Source organism: Catharus ustulatus, chromosome 1, assembly GCF_009819885.2.
Source record: "Catharus ustulatus isolate bCatUst1 chromosome 1, bCatUst1.pri.v2, whole genome shotgun sequence".
NCBI lineage: Eukaryota > Metazoa > Chordata > Aves > Passeriformes > Turdidae > Catharus > Catharus ustulatus.
In genome coordinates, this window is record NC_046221.1 from 17,391,336 (window position 1) to 17,408,141 (window position 16,806).

General features: G+C 40.4%; 1 protein-coding gene across 2 annotated transcripts in view; it reads right to left on the reverse strand.

The window, feature by feature from the left end:
- GPR158 (G protein-coupled receptor 158) overlaps window positions 1–16,806 on the reverse strand; it is a 189,184-nt gene that overhangs the window by 23,353 nt on the left and 149,025 nt on the right. The window lies entirely within an intron of this gene.

Here is a 16,806-nt window from a genome sequence, read left to right on the forward strand (position 1 = left end):
CCATATATGTGAGATTTTATTCTGTTTTGATGCTGTCTGCTGCTCCCCAATCCTGCAATTTCCAGACAAAAAATTAACACTTCTTAGATATTTTTCCCACTGAGTTTGATGCTGCTGAGACAATAACCTACTCTCATAGAAAAAACTGTGAAAGGCACTTCACTAATTAAATGGGGTTTTGTTTGTTTAGAGGCAACAACACGTTTATTGAGCCAGGACAGAACCATTGTAAGAAAAGCCACTCCACACGTCAAGCACTTATTGCACATAAAAGCTACTAAATGTGTAATACTCACTTTAAAAATAATTACACTTATCATTAGGATAAATTTACTCCCACCAAGAACTCTTCAAGGAAATAGCATCTGCATTTTCTATCCATCCCCACCTGCTAATGCAGAAAAAGATCCACCTAAGAGCATGAGAACAACCAAAATTTGAGGAAAAGCCCTTGGGAAGAAGGAGCATTTTGATTCTTCATGTAGCACAAAATTTCTCTCTGTGCTGTCTGCACCATGGGATCTGCCAGAAGCATCTTCTGGGAGCACTGCAGTGCTCCTGCCTTGGCCCTGCTACGCTAAAAAGGATGAGCACTCAGGAAATGCTAGCATGGAAGCTTTTATGTACCCAGATCATTAGAAGCAGATGAGATGAAGTTCAAAGGCTGTTTTAGACACTGGGGTGAGGAGTCTTTCAAAGTGTAGAGTTCAACTGTTTCCGTGATTTTGTCCTCAAAACCACAGAGGCTCCAGACTCCTCAGCATGAGCATATCCAGTCTTGATATCCACAACGAAAAAATTATTACTGAGGTTTTAGGATCATGATTATTGATGTTCCTAAAGTTGCTTTTTAAATGACCTTGTCAGCTCTCAAGTAATTTCAGCGTACCAAGCATCAAGCCACCTCCCAAGACATTCTACAACCAGGCCTTCCCTTTTCAGCAATACAAAATCACACTTCAGATTAAAATTTATGCTTATATTTGTCTGAGAGAAGGCAGAAGCAACCGGTGTTGCCTCTCAAAAAACTAATGGAGCAGAGTCTTTAAAGGCAGAAGCACAAAAGGTTTTCCGCATCCATAACAATGAATCAGCATTAGACTACAAACACAGCCTTCACAGTGTGCATTAGGTGAAGCCAGAGATCTGAATATGCTCAACATTATTCAGCTGTTTCCCTCCCAACAGTCACTCCACAGGGAGTCACAGTTTTTGATCTTTCCATGTTTGATAGATGTTCTGCTCTCCCTTTACAGATGCTAAGTGCCTTATGTTGGAAGCAGACTCCCAAAGATTCCATCCAGGAGAGACAGGAAATTCCACAGAGGCAAGGCCCCACTTCCCCCTGCACTGCTCAGCCACAGCACTACTGTTCCAGGGTAGCACTGGTGAACCCATTTTCTAAACACTAAATTCCTGATGTTTTTTTAAATCAGGAAACATAGGCTTCCCTTCTCTCTGTTGTGAATTCTGGTCAACAGCTTCTCTGAAGGGAAGAAAAATGTATTATTTTTTGTAATGAACTGGAAAATTTCACAGTTACAGTTTGTCATTTGAGAAAAATCTCATCATACATTTTTATGAGTGTTTAATTATTAGACAAATCACACAAACCAGCTTAGAACTATTAGAAACTTTTTGTATTTTGGCTCCAAAGTAAATTCTTGATGATTCTGCTGAAAGTCAAAATGTGAGCTTATTTTGGGCACAATAAGGCAGAACTCATTAGATATTTTTCATTACTAATTCACTAACTGCTGCCTGTGAGATTGCTTTCTAAGGGAGAGGTGTGGGCTGCTGTTATATTTACCTAAGCACAGTGAAACAAATAATATTTTGAAATACAGCAGTCAACCTCCCTCCAATTTCGATCAAAACACATTTCTTTTTTTTCCTCTTTTTCACAAAAATAAGCATCCCCCAAGGAGTCCCGTCCTTGGACTTGTAGGTTTTCATGTAAGCCAACCTTTACGCTTCTTTTTTCAAACATTCTTTTTCTGAAAAGCTGTAAAAAAGTTGGGTTAGATCAGTAATGTTGTAAATCTCCTTTTCAGAGGTTCTGGTATAAAAGCAGTCAAGCAGAACACAAGCTCCCAAGTTGCAATTCCCTCATCCTCCTGCCACAATGTGAATCCAAAGCCTCACTGCTCACCACCTCAACACTGACTTACATACTCGGTCTGCTCTCATCTTCTATGTATTATTGAACATGTATCAAAGCAGAGACAACAGCCCAGGAGTTCCTCTCCCAAGGGCACATCACACTAGAATGGAAGGTCATTATCTTTCCTGTACCTCTGACTCATACTATCAAAGTTCACTGTAAAAAAGTAGAATTGCTGTAGTACGAGACCAGACTGCCTCAACAAACACATGGTGTTTGATGCCCCTCTGTCAGAAAACAGGGAAATCCTTGATTCAAATCCCTGCCCTAATTTCTGAGTAGACAATGCTCAAACCCCGTTTTTCCACTCAGTTCAGTATCTCTGTATTGGGTCAAACTAGCTATTGAGCAAACAAAAGAGAATTCTTACAGGGAGGCAAGAAGTGGGGCTGGTGGGCTGCTAGGAAATCAAATATGCCCTGAGTTATCCCTGGCACTGAAGCCAACTGACAGAGAACATCCAGCATCCATACTATTAACCTTACCATTACAATTTGGCAGGACAGAGGATAGAGTCCCAGTGCCCAGGAACATTCTCAGATGCTACTTAATTTATGATATAGCTGTAGCCCCAGATTCAAATTCCTGAGCTAATTAATGTTTAATTATGAGTATCAAGTAAGGCAAACTGGACAGACTCCTTCCCCTGTCCTATCTACAAACAAAATTATTGGCAGTGCCAGTCAGTGCCCTGGTAGAAGCTCAGGTGTCTGTTTTAGACATATGGTCTCTGATCTAAAGCAGAAGAGGAAACTTACCATGCTCCTCAGCATCTTCTAGATATACTCCCATCTAAAACCACTCAGCATATGCAATCCACTTTTCTGCACTGTTATTGGATAATTGAACAATCATTTCCAGTGACATGTCATCAGCTCTGTTTACAGGCAGATCAGACAGAACACTACAATGTGTTCTACCTGCTTTTCTGGAAGACACAGCTGCCTTCAAGCAAAGCTTTGACTCACAGACAGCTACAGCCAGGATTAAAGCTGATATGCAATAGCCATTCCTTTTACAGAGTAAACAGAAGGTGCAGTTCAGGCTGAATGAACTGCCTGGAGACCACAGCATGTAACTCCCAACTCTGCTGGCTGCACCATCAAGTTTGAGGAGAACTAAGCTACATGGTCTGAGGATTTTCTTTGGAGTGCCTGGCTCTGTATAAATGGAGAAGGGGAGGGCTCGGTTGCAAACACTGAGTCAAGGGAAGCCCAGCAGCTGGGAAGGGATGCGATGCTGCAAGTGGATCTGAAGCAGAGGGACAGAGCCCGCTGGTTCACAGGACTGGCTGGGATCACCAGCTTGGAAACATCAAGTGAAGCACATGGCTGTTGCTCTAGTTATATCCTAAGATGAAATGTGTAACCTTAGAAAATAAATAAAACCATATTAAATTTTCATGTCATATCAATAAAAAGATGGCTCCCGAACTACCACTGACTGCATAAAACAGCAGGAACACAGATGAAGGATCCTGCTTTGACAGCAATGACCTGGCACAGTTTGTTTATTTTTTATTTCCTGCATCTGTAATTTTGTGACTCTACTGAGTCATTATGTCAAACTGCTCTGTTCCAGACTGGTGATTTTTATTATGATACAAAAGCTACATCAGAGAGATAACGGGTCAAGTCCTTCGGAAGTACAGTAATTTCACAATTATAAGGTGCACTGAGTATAAGCTGCACTTCCAGGTGCCAGCAACTTTTCTTTCTTTGTCTATACATAAGTCGTGCCTGATTATAAGCCGCACTTTATAATACAGAGTGTGATAAAAGGTATCTATTCTATCACCATCTGTTGAGGGTGGGGGCAGTGATACTTATCTCCGTGGGAGATGTTCTGCTAATGGCCCATCTATTGAAACCAGGCAAGGTATTGTTCTTTATCTTTTCACAACCCATCCTTCCTCCAGCGAGTCATTTTCTGCTAATGGCCCATTGAGTCCCACTGTGTGACTGATAAAATTACTGCATCCCATTGGAAGTTGCTCCAGCCAGAGGGAAGAGCCCAACATTTCTTACCAAGATAAAAACAGAGGTTTTGGGACACTAAGGTAGCCCCTTTCTCTACTGGACATCAGAGGAAAACCAGATTTCTCCACATCACCACTGGACCTCCAGAGGGAAACTGCACCTTCTACAGGAGCACTGCTTCAACTGAATCACATCTGTCACTGCAGGAGGATGCATCCACCATTTAATGGGACTGCTACCAACACCCTGCCTGACAGGGTGTCAGGTTGTACTCTGACTTTGTCAGGGTTTGGAGTTTGTTTCTTTGTAGTACTGTATTTCTATTTTAATTTCCCTAGTAAAGAACTGTTATTCCTAATTCCCATATCTTTGTCTGAAAGCCCTTTGATTTCAAAATTATAATAATTTGGAGGGAGGGGGTTTACATTCTCCATTTCAAAGAGAAGTTCCTGCCTTTCTCAGCAGACACCTGTCCTCCAACCTAAAACAACAACTTTTTGTTCTTTGTCCATATGTAAGCCGCACCTGATTATAAGCCGCACTTCGGGTTCGGACCAAAATTTTAGTCAAAATGGTGCGGCTTATAATCGTGAAATTACTGTATATTGCCCTCCTACAGTGCAGGGATTATGTTTTATCTACTTTTCTGGACTAACAGTGAATATGTCATTAGTTACTTTGAGTTAGTAAACTGATGCAGTTCCACTAAAAGTGAAAAGGTACCAGTGGGACATGTATGGCACCATTTCAGTACACTTGACACACACACATATACAAATACTGAGTGCAGGTATAATTTACACATCAAGAAAGATGACTGAATAAAGAGTATCAACACTTAAGGCCTGAGACCTCAGAAATCATATTTAAATAGACTCATATCATCAGTTACTGGCTCTCTCTGGAAAGGATAAAACCCAACTGAGAAATTAACAGCTTTCTAACCAACTTCCCAACTGAAAGTGACCAAATTAGTCATTGTCTGCTTCCCAATTGATTTCTCAAGACCTCAGCACAAAACAAACTAGAAGTACACCACTGAAGAGAATACTGTTATGGAATGATCCTTTGCTTTATTGATTCTGACCACACTGAACCTGAGCAAACCTGGACTGAGAGGCACACCATGTCAACAGCATGACCTGCATAATATGCATCATGTCCTGTCCCGGGAAAATATACAACTAGAAAAAGAAGTATTGCAAATATGTGGGTGTATGGATACTTCTGAGAGCCCTCATCTTGTGTATAACCAGCAAACTTGGCCATATATCACTGCCAGCCATCAATTTATCTCAATTCCTTCACACTGTGCATGCAACCTATAACAGTGTAGGTAACAAGAACTCTCCCACATTTTTTATTTCAGAAAAGAATTTTGTAATAGCAAATATATGTCAAGAACACTGCCATAAAAGACAAAAAAATGCTTAGAAGAATTGACTAACCCGTTCAAATACACTGGATTTTGTAATGGATAACAGAGCACAAGTGTGCCTTTGTGGTCAAGAAGGCCAGTGGTGTCCTGGGGTGCATTAGGAAGAGCATTGTCAGCAGGTTGAGAGTGGTGATCCTGCCCCTCTGCACAGCCCTGGTGAGGCACATCTCGAGTGCTGTGTCCAGTTCTGGGCTCCTCAGCACAAGAAAGACATGGAGCTAATGGAGTGGGTCCAGAGGAGAGCTATGAAGATGATGAAGGGGCTGGAGCATCTCTCTTATGAGGAAAGGCTGAGGGAGTTGGGCCTGTTCAGCCTGGAGAGGAGGTGATTGAGAAGGGGCTTCATCAGTGTTTGTTAGTATCTGAATGGAAAGTGTCAGAGGATGGATCCAGGCTCTTCTCAGTAGTGCCAAGCAATAGGACAAGAGGCAACGAGCAGAAATTGATGCACAGAAAGTTTCACCTGAATATGAGGAAGAAATTCTTCACTGTGCAAATGATCACACACCAGAACAGGTTGTTGAGAGAGGCTGTGGAGTCTCCCTCACTGGAGATATCCAAGAACCATCTGGATGAAATCCTGTGCAATGTGCCCTAGGATAAACCTGCTGGAGCAGGGAGGCTGAACCAGCTGACCACTGTGGTCCCTTCCAACCTGACCCACTCTGTGATTCTGTGAAGGCTGGTCTGCACACTGAGGCTGCAAATGGTACCATAATCTTGCTCCATAGTTACAAGGTGAACTACAGGTACCAATAGTACTGGAAATACAGGGAGGGAGATTGTGCTGCAGGATTGTTTCCTCTGAACTGGAAGTGTACCTGACTTCAAATCCTCACCTGGAGGTCTGTGTTTGATAAATGGCAATGTTAATATGTGAGGATATCTTAACGGTACAGTAAAAATTCCCAATCAGATAATTTTGTGTATTGAGTAATGAGAGAAGCAGTGCTGTTTCTGAAACACGTTCTGCAATGTTTCTGCTGCAGAAACATTTTCTGCAAAAAATTATATTTACTTTCAAAAATGTGATTTTGAAAGTACAGTTTCCTTGACACCTTCCCTAGAGATTTATAGTGAATTACTATTGCAGGAAATTAATGCAATACAAATTTATAATGTACAGCTATAATAACAAGCTGTGAAGATGTATTTTACCTCAGTGCCTGGTAAAATCTACCTCTTGTAAGCAAAGAGACATGTGTCATGACTTAATGCTAACCTACTCCACACAGTAGTTTCCTAGATTAGTTTTAATGCTACACATAAAAAGGTAATCTTACAGTTCTTGAATGAAAGTTCCCTTCCTGGATAAACGGGGGACAATTTGTGACATAATTTCCAGGAGTTTGAGCAGACTTAGGAAGGTAGGAGGGAAATCACATGCAGTTCAAGGAAAGGCTCTGGGTATTGGGTGTCAAAAGGACAGCAATCAGAACCACTCACTCACTCACTCGCTCGCTTGCTCGCTCACTCACTCACTCCCATGCGAGCAGCATTGGACTAACATTTTCTTCCATATTTAATAACGTGGAAAAGGTCTAAAAATGCTACTTGCTTTGATGAAAATACATTCATTTGAAGTAGTTTTTGTCTGCCAATCTATAAGCAAGCTTGGAGTGAGCATTATTTCTTTAAATGTAGCCAAGGATTCTGAGTTTCTCCATGCTATGCATAGGTTTTATTTTCTCCTTTCACCTGCAAGTCTAAATTCCCATCTGAGAAAAGCTCAATTTCCTGGTGGATTATAGAACAAAAAGCTTTCTCTGCCTGCAGCCAGTTCCAAGAACTGCAGCTGGAGTCTTTTGACAGACCAGCTGAGCCTTTGCTTTTCCCCAGTGCCTCCTTGCTCCCCAGCTCACAGCCCTGCTGCCTGCATCTGCTCCAGCTGCCTCCCAGCTTCCATTGCAGGAGACACTGAAGCTTCTGCCAGTGTGTCTGTGTGTGTTGTGTTGCTTTTTGAAGTGCTTTTGTTTATATCACCATATCATCCAGGTAGGTCTCAGAAATGGCCACTCCTCAACAGGATTTGCCCATCCTGAATGTGTGCTGATGGATGTACTAAGCACTGGGGAGCTGAGAGGTAAGAAGGCTCAGCAAGGGGACTTTCCATGTCACGTAACTAGGTTTCAGTGATGCAGACCAAGTCTCCTTATTTATTAAATCCTCATCTGCTTTGTGCTAATTATCTCTTATAATAAACCACTTACTGCACTAATACTCCCACGAATCCTGCTGAGATTAGCAGAACTACAGAGTGCCAGTGAAATGTCTGACACTCCGCTGTCAAACTGACAAGGCAGAGCTGCTACAGAGTACACTGTAAACCATTAAACAATCTGTCCCCAGACAACTAGCAGTAACATATCACAGGATGGCTAGGTTTGGAAGGGACCTTAGAGATCATCTCATTCCACCCTGGTGACATGGGCAGGGACACTTTCCACTATACAAGGATGCTCAAACCTGGCCTTGAACACTTTAATGTCTCCTCTTGGTCAACTGCTTGGGCTTTAAGCTACAGCACACAGAGCTCATGACCACAGAATCTGATGCCTAAAGTTCTGAAAATCACAGGTCCTTGGGAAAGGCACAAAGCCATCTCTTTCCAAGTCTGCTATTGAATGGTTAACATAGTCATTTCAGTATCTTCCTTGTAACAGATGTTTAAATAACTACATCCTTCACTCACTGAAAAATAAGGTCAGCTCCTCAGACAATTTTCTCCATAAGCAAACCAATCTTGTTGAAGTCTTTCCTTCACTCAAATTTGTAGTTATTTTGTGACAAAAGCTTTACTTCATAGATCCCCAAGACTCCTGCTGCTAGTAGTTTGGTCTAAAAATTATAAATCCTTCAGTCTATATAAGGTCTGGCTAAGTTAATTATTTGCTTTTTAAAATTCATCAGGTGGTTGTCTTTTTTGCAAATCCAAAGCCATTGAGTTCTTTACCCTTACCAAAGACTTTCAGAACAGGCAGTACAAAAGATCTCAAGGTCAGTATTTATCAGGAAACTTACACTGTGAAAACAGATGCAAGAACTGCCTCCTGGCAATCTTTCCTACAACAGGTCAAGAACATTTTCAAGGCTTTCATTCCAAAATTTGCTTCACAGACTACTGTGGAGTTGAACGTACAAAAAGCAACTCCCCTTGTGAACCTGGCTCACAATGTTTCATTTAACAAAGGCTGATGAGTAAAACCAGCTGGGATAAAAAATTTCCCTCCTTGTTAGTGCTGCTCTGTCTGATACTGCACCTCTACCACTGCAAACATTCACATACAATTTCAACAACCTTTTCAATTTTCAGAGGCATTTTCTAGGATCATCAATAAGGTAGCTGGGCAAAACCTCATGTCAAAGCTCGTAGTTTTGTTCTTAATATAGTCATACTACAAACAGAGAAAGTCTTGAAATGGATAAAGCCCAAATCCAAACCAAAGTAAATTTGAGAGTGGTTATTTATATTGATGTAGACAGATCATGGTGCTAATAACACCAAGGATGGAGTTTGTTCCCCTCATGGGCCATTCCCTTAAGAGTTGGACTTGATGATCCTTATGGGTCCCTTCCAGCTAAGAATATTCTGCAATTCTCTTTCTTTTCTTCTCCTCCTTAAGTTCACTGGCAAGCATTGTTCTTCTGATCAGAGAGTGGCAAGCTCCACTTTGAAGAGACAGTACCTTTCCAGCATTTTTAATGGGACCAGAAAACCAAAATCTCACTCCTTTTAAGCTAAAGATGGTAAATATTCTGGTCCATCTGCATGATGTGAAAAGTTGCTGCTTTAATAAAGATGTAGCAGTCCACTGCAGCTGTACTATGTTTTTCACCACTTCTATAAATGTATTAGAATAATTTATTCAGCTACTAGATAAGAAGAATCTAAGGCTTTTCACTGGATCAAAAAATAGTGAATAAAAATTTAGTGGAGTTGAGTGAATTATAATTCACTCTGATAGGAGTTGTTTATTGTGAGGACTGAACTATATATCCATAGCATATTTACAGATCACTATACTTTGTGTTTTGAGAACTGCACTAAACAGTAGTTGGCAGCTGAGAGAAAACAACCACAATTTCACAGACAAATGATTTGTTTTCATGTTCACAGGTAGACACCACATTTTTTGACCCTTTGTATCCTACTTCACTAGTGGTTTATGTGATACTGCAACTGTTAGTTTGAGTGTGTTACATTGTGGATTTGAAAAAGATAAAAAGTTTTCACTAAAAATATCTCATCTTTTACTTATTTTTAATCCTAATTACATAGTAAGTCTCTACACTAAAGCAGAATAAAATGAAATGTGTTGCTACATGATCTCTTTTGTCTTACAAAGTATTTTAACAAAATTAAAAACTGTTTAATAGCATTTTTCTGACAATATCATACAACTATGCTACTGAGTTTTCTAGAGTAGCATCTGAGATCCTGCAGCTTGCAGGGCAGATGCAGTTCTTCATTTCACTGAGGTTGACAGTTCATAGCTGACATCCCTGAGAGCCCATTAATGCACAGACCAATACAGGAGTTTGCATGGTCTACACATCCTCAGCAAAGAGCAGCTTCCCAATCCTGCTCTAAAGGAACAAATACATCGTTTTACAAGATATAACCACAGAGTCTGGGTTTGGAATTGTCATCACAGAAGCTTCAGTGACCTAATGATTTCTTTAAATATTCCACTTGTAGGAGATGAAAAGCAGGAAAATTGATTTCCCCTTGGAAGCCAAATTGTGTTTCCTTTATAAAGTTTCTCATTATGATATTTTCTTGTGGATCTTCAAACTTTGTGTGATGTCTGGCATTACCTGTATTTGTAAGAAAGACATTAAAAATACAATTTTTAAAGAAACAATGGGATCAGTAGATTTCTCGGATGGAAGTGCTATTTCTCTGTCAATCTACTGACTGCTGAGCAAGCTCAGATCTGGGAGACAGCAGCAGTAGGAGACCTGGAGCAAATGCAGGAATCTGGAAACAAAATTCCCAAGAAATAGAAGATTGTGGAGAATTTGATGTAACTTCAAAATTCAGGAAGCTGGACCAAATCAAGACCACCATGCAAGAGCATGGCACACAAATCAAGAATTAGGCGCAAGCAGTGCTACTTCTGGTCTGACACATCTCATTGCTTTGAGGTTTTCCATTAAAAAAATAAGTCACCTGATCGACTCATCAGTCAGTTTTTTTGAGTTCTCTTTTTGTCTTTTTGGAGGAGGATCCTGCAGGAGCAGCTGCACACAGTGCAAAGGTGTCACTGACTATGGGTCCAGCTGCATTTCCAGAGGACACTCAAGGGAAATATTTTTCAAAATAAACTGATTTAAGCATACTGCATTGAAAAAAAATCCAGTAAAAAGAAGGAGACTAGGAAAATAACTGTATCTCTGAAGCACTGACAAAAGTAGCATACTCAAAATCTTTTGGTGCTAAACTGTCCCCTCACAGATTTACTTGTAAGCACTTATTTCCTTTTCTGCATGCAATGACGTTCTCATACACTACTTTAAAATGGCAATTAATTATTGAAGATGCAGGAAGCAAACATCAGCAGTCAAAGGGACAGGAGCCTGTCCTGTCTTTATACACTGCAACAAGCCACCATTTTTATGCCCTTATATCTTTTGGAGCGTGTTTTTTTTCCTTTCTGTCAGAGTGTTTCAGTGCTGGAAGTTACTGTGAACAGACTAAATTGCTTCTATTTAGAATGACCAGAAGCATGTGCATCTTTACATATCCAGATGAAGCCATATAAATGTTCACTTTTTAAACTCATTATCCTCCTATTCTTATCACTTCATTGATAATCGTAGATATGCATTTCTTTTGAACCATGAGGATAAAGGAAGAGGATACACTGAAAAGTCCAGTCTTTGATGAGTTGTGCTCTCAGATACTTTCATTGCCATGCCAGATCATCAAAAAGCTCAGATGTAGCAGAAAGAACTTGTCTTGACTATTTTACTTCCTTCAGGTGTGAGAAAGAGTAATAGTCACACCCACTGAACACAGTCCTTCCCTCAGATCCACAACACAGATGGCTGTACTCAGCAGAGCTCAGAAGAGGTGTTGGGTTGCCAACACCCTTATTGTACGATGCTATGTTGACAGGAGTTAACAAAATGTGGTACAGAAAGACATGTAACTGCATTATTCAGTTATAATACCCATTGCTAGCTTTGTGCCCATTTTAATGAAACAAATGTTTACCAATTTATAATGTGATTGACAGGCAGTAGTGTTTTGTATCAACTCTACTGCAAAAGGAGCTCTTTATCAGCATTGTGTTCTCCTTCAACTTGTGGAATAAATATTAACTTTATCTCATGGTTGTGCTTGCAGGTATCATGGCTAAGGCCTTCATGTGTCTTTGAAAGGAAAGTTTATTCTTCAGCTTGCCTGCAAAAGATAAGATTCAAACCACTTTTATAACAGATAAAATCTGGAACATCTCCACCTGTCACAAGATATAGCAATGTCAACACCAATAAAAATTGAAACTACAAACAATGTTAACTTCATTGAATAAAATTTCCATGTTATCAAATATTGTTATTATTAAAATATTCCTCAATAAATGTGCACCTGGAGTAGCTTACATAGAATGGAGTGGAAATACTGGCAAGGGTATTAAAGCTCATCAGGCATCTGGGGAGTTATTACATTTCTGGTTGATTAACTCACAGAATAGCCAAGGTTGGAAGAGAGGAATTGAGAAATTCTCTGATACAACCCTGATTCAAGCTGGATCAATGACAGCAGGTTACTGAGGACTTTACTGAATTGGAGTTATTAGAGTATGTCCAGCATCTCCTACAGAGGGGAAAGCAAGAGGCCAGTTTCTGGCATGGAAGAGCAGTGACCCTCTGTGGAATAGAAAGCCTAACATGAAGTTAAATAGCAAAGGTTTCCACAGAAGCTTCACATCTTTCACTGCAAGTTCCAGACTCTCAGAAGATACTTAACATGAAGGAACAACATCACATAAAAATATGCCTCTAATCTATCAATACAGGGGTTCAGATATGGCTATTAGAGATTGCAGTACTACTACAGACCTTGCCTTGCTTTGCTAGTCATCTTATTTTACATTCTCCACTCTCAAAAGCAACAACGACAAAGGTTCCAAGCCTTCATTACTTCAAACTCCTATTTTGTCTTCTAAATACAGATGATGTAGAGGACAAACAGACATTAGTTCATAACCAAGCTGAGAGACACATGAATTCTCTGAAAAACTGCCCAATTAGGAAAAAAAAAATCTATAGTAAAGGTAACCAGACCAAAATAGATTTGTTTTTAGGTATTTCAGTATGCCAAACACCTTTCCTGATGGAAGAACAAGTGCCTGTATAAGAAAATGATCATCAGTATGTGCAAAACAGTTTCTCAGCTAAAGCAGAAAGCAAATTCTGGTCAGAACAAAGTCAAATACAGAAGAAAGAGAAGAATGCACTTGTTCAGTTTATAATGCCATAGTTACAAGACAAATAGAAAATGCAGCAGTCAAAAAGCCCCAGGTGTATAAAACTGACACCTGATAAAATGCATCACTATGGATTCCTGTACTCTGATTAGCTTCAGCTTGACTTGTGTAAGCAGCACAGTACACAGCAGTACAAAAGAAACCCCTGTTTTGGCATGTAAAATAAAACATACAGTTATAAGAAATTTAAATAATAGTACCCTGGAATCATTGTATAGTGTCAGCAATATCTGATTAAAATTGTTTGATAAACTTCCATGATCTATTGCCAGGTAAATGTTCAAACTACTATGTTTACTCTCAGCATATATGGCAATCAGAAAAAAATGCTAATTAGGTTTATCATGAGTACTTCTGAGGAAGTTACAGTTTCTTGGAAACTGGTTTTGGAAAGTCTGTCTGAATTTAAATTTTGTGAAAATAATTAAGTCACATGTGTTGATAATTACTTGCTGGGCAAGAACAATCCCATGCAGCAGCACATTCTGGGGGCTGACTGGCTGGAATGCAGCTTTGCAGAGGATGACTCGGGGATGTAGTGGACATCAAACTAAACATGAGTGAGCAGTGTACCCTTGTGGCAAGGGAGGCCACCAGCCCTCTGGACCATGCCAGGCAGAGAATGCTCAGCAAGTTGAGGGGGGTGATCCTGTGCTTCACTCACTGTTGGTGGAACCAGAGGTGAGTGCTGTGTCCAGCTCCAGGCTCCCCAGTACAAGAGACACGGACATCACGGAGACAAGTCCTGTGAAGAGCCACAGAGATGACTGAAGGACTTGATCACCTTAAAGGGGAGAAGCTGAGGGCTGGGACTGCTCAGCCTGGAGAAGAGAAGGCTCAGGGAGAAATTACCAATGTATATCAATACCTGATGGGAGGGAGTAAAGATGATTGAGCCAGACTCTTCTGAGTGGTGCCCTATGCCCACATAAGAGGCAACGGGCACAAACTGAAATCCTGGAAAATCCATGTAACCATAAGGAAAACCTTGGAGAAATTCAGAACTTGATTGTGCATGGCTCAGAGCGTTCTGATCTGGCTGAGCCTGCTCTGTGCAGGTGAGTTGGACTCTATGCTCTCCAGAAGTCCTCCCCAGCCTCAGCTTTTATGTGACTCCATAATCATTGTGCAGTTGATATATAGATGTGTAGATGGAAGAAACTATATTGTCTTGGTGTGCTTTCTGTAACAAGTTTTTAATCAGGTCTTGAATCTTAAGATTTAATATGCTTTAGAACTGTATTAGTATTAAAAGCTCAGTGAGCAGTAGAAGCTCTTTTGTATAACTTATTCTATGATCTTCTTCTGAGCTTTGACTGAATATTCTACAAGGCATCACAAATTATGCACTCAGGGGCCCACTAAAGTACACATTTTCACTTTTATTTTTCAAATTTATTACTATATGGTACCATCACCCATTCTAATGAAGAGGGCAGTGCAATTACTCAGACTCCTCTGCATGGTTATATACATCACTGCAACATAGAACTTCAATAAATAAATGAAATGTTCTCTGTATTTGTCATTCTGCAATAAAATACTCAAGTTAAAAAAGCGAACTGCAAGAAATACTAACTCTCATCTTCTGTGTTTCATCTCACAGAGGAAGAAATAGCATCATCTGACATGCTGAATTCCACAAACTGTTGTTTTCTGTTTTCCCCATAAAATAACGAAAGAAATTATAACTTAAATTGCAGCCAAAGGTTTGGTTGTCAAGAAAAAAAAGAACAATGAGAGCTAACTTAAATGTCACAATTTTCAGGAGAAAAGAGTAAACTGTTGATTGCTATGAGATAGATAAAACACTCCTGTATTCTGAGTGAAATCAAATGTAAAAGATGCAAAAAACACAGACACAGGCAATCTAGAGCAATGAGACCCTATTGCCAACAACATGGACTGTACAGAATGGGAGTAAAATGCAATAAGTTTGAAGCTCCATAATATCTGCAAAGATAAACTAAGGGCAGAGTCACATCTTCCCTTTGTGACTACATACACATTAGAAGTGTTGATGTTGTTATTCAGAAAGTAGTTGTTTAGAAAGAAATATTGCAATTAAAGAAATATCAAATAGTGCTAAGAAATGCAGTGGCAATGATCTTGCTTCACAACAAATAACCCAAGGAAGAAAACAGAGGGGAAAAGGGGGCAATTATTAAGACTCTTTTTTAATTAACAGTCAGACATTGACTCAAATTCAGACTTGGTGACATCCATACAACAAGAGCCAATTACACAAGATTTGGACTCTTGAATATAACAAACAGCTTAAATGTGGTGTTTCATGTGGCACGAACATGAAAATAAAACAAATAAGCCTGGTCTAACTGAACATGGAGACAAAAAGGAACAGAGCATACACAGTTTTCCCTGAAAATAGTCTTGATACATAACTTGGTTTTTGTATTTTATCTGATAAGTCTTACAAATGACATTGATGCCTCTGACTTTTCATGCTAATGATGCATGATGACAGACCTGAGGCTGTCCAGGGCAGGGCATGCTGCCAGCTCTTCCTACATCCCAGCCTGCTAGGGCTGCATCCAGGCTGCAAGCCTAGGAAACAGCTAAGCTTCAATGCTCATTGCACTCTGAGAAGACAGCTACAAAACCGGTCTCACTGGTTTTTGATTTCCAATCTTTCAGGGTACTCAATTTTGCTGTCCTTGACAGTCTTGAGTTTATTCCAGAAATTGATGAGTCCACCCAGGAAACCCTTCTGGGATTTGGGATAAATAGTATTGTTTGGGTTTGCAGAATGACCTTTGTCAGTGGCTTTACTACATTCACAATGCTTCTAGTAAAAAAGTGCAGAAAACAACTACAAAGTTCGGTGACTTGATTTATAAATATTACCTTTTCTCTTTCAAGAAAGCCTCACAGCTGAAGTCTCACGGGCTTTGGGTTGGGTTTTTTGTTTGGTTTTGCTCAGAAGGTCTGTGCACTCTGGCTGGACTGCAGATGTCACAGACAGGACATTCTGGCTGCTCTGTGACTCTGTTCAAGGTGTTAGGCAGCTGAGGGGATGTGTATCTCCAGGAAGGTGCGGCAGAGAGCTACTGCAGCTGGTGGCTGTGCCCCTCCTGCCACACAGCACAGACTTTGGCTCTGCATGATTTCTGAACACAACAGAAGGAAAACAAATGCAGACAACTCTCAGTTCTCTGTGGCCAATCTACCTTTCTCAGCCCAAGCAGCAAGTTAAGTGCTTCACAGTGCCTGGAGTTAAACCCAGGCAAGCTGTGCAACTGCTGCACTCACATTTCAAAGTGCAGGATTTCCTTCATAGGAGTATGTCTTGGGTTACAGTACAGAGTGTGATAAAAGGTATCTGTTCTATCACCATCTGTTGAGGGTGGGGGCAGTGATCCTTATCTCTGCGGGAGATATTCTGCTAATGGCCCATCCATTGAAACCAGGCAGGGCATTGTTCTTTATCTTTTTACAACCCATCCTTCCTTCAGGGAGTCATTTTCTGCTAATGGCCATTGAGTCCCACTGTGGGACTGATAAAATTACTGCATCCCATTGGAAGTTGCTCCAGCCAGGGGGAAGAGCCCAACATTTTTTACCAAGATAAAAACAGAGGGTTTGGGAGACTAAGGGAGCCCCTTTTTCCACTGGACTCCAGAGCAAAAAGAGATTCCTCCACATCACCATTGGACCTCCGGAGGGAAACTGCACCTTCTGCAGGAGCACTGCTCCAACTGAATCACATCT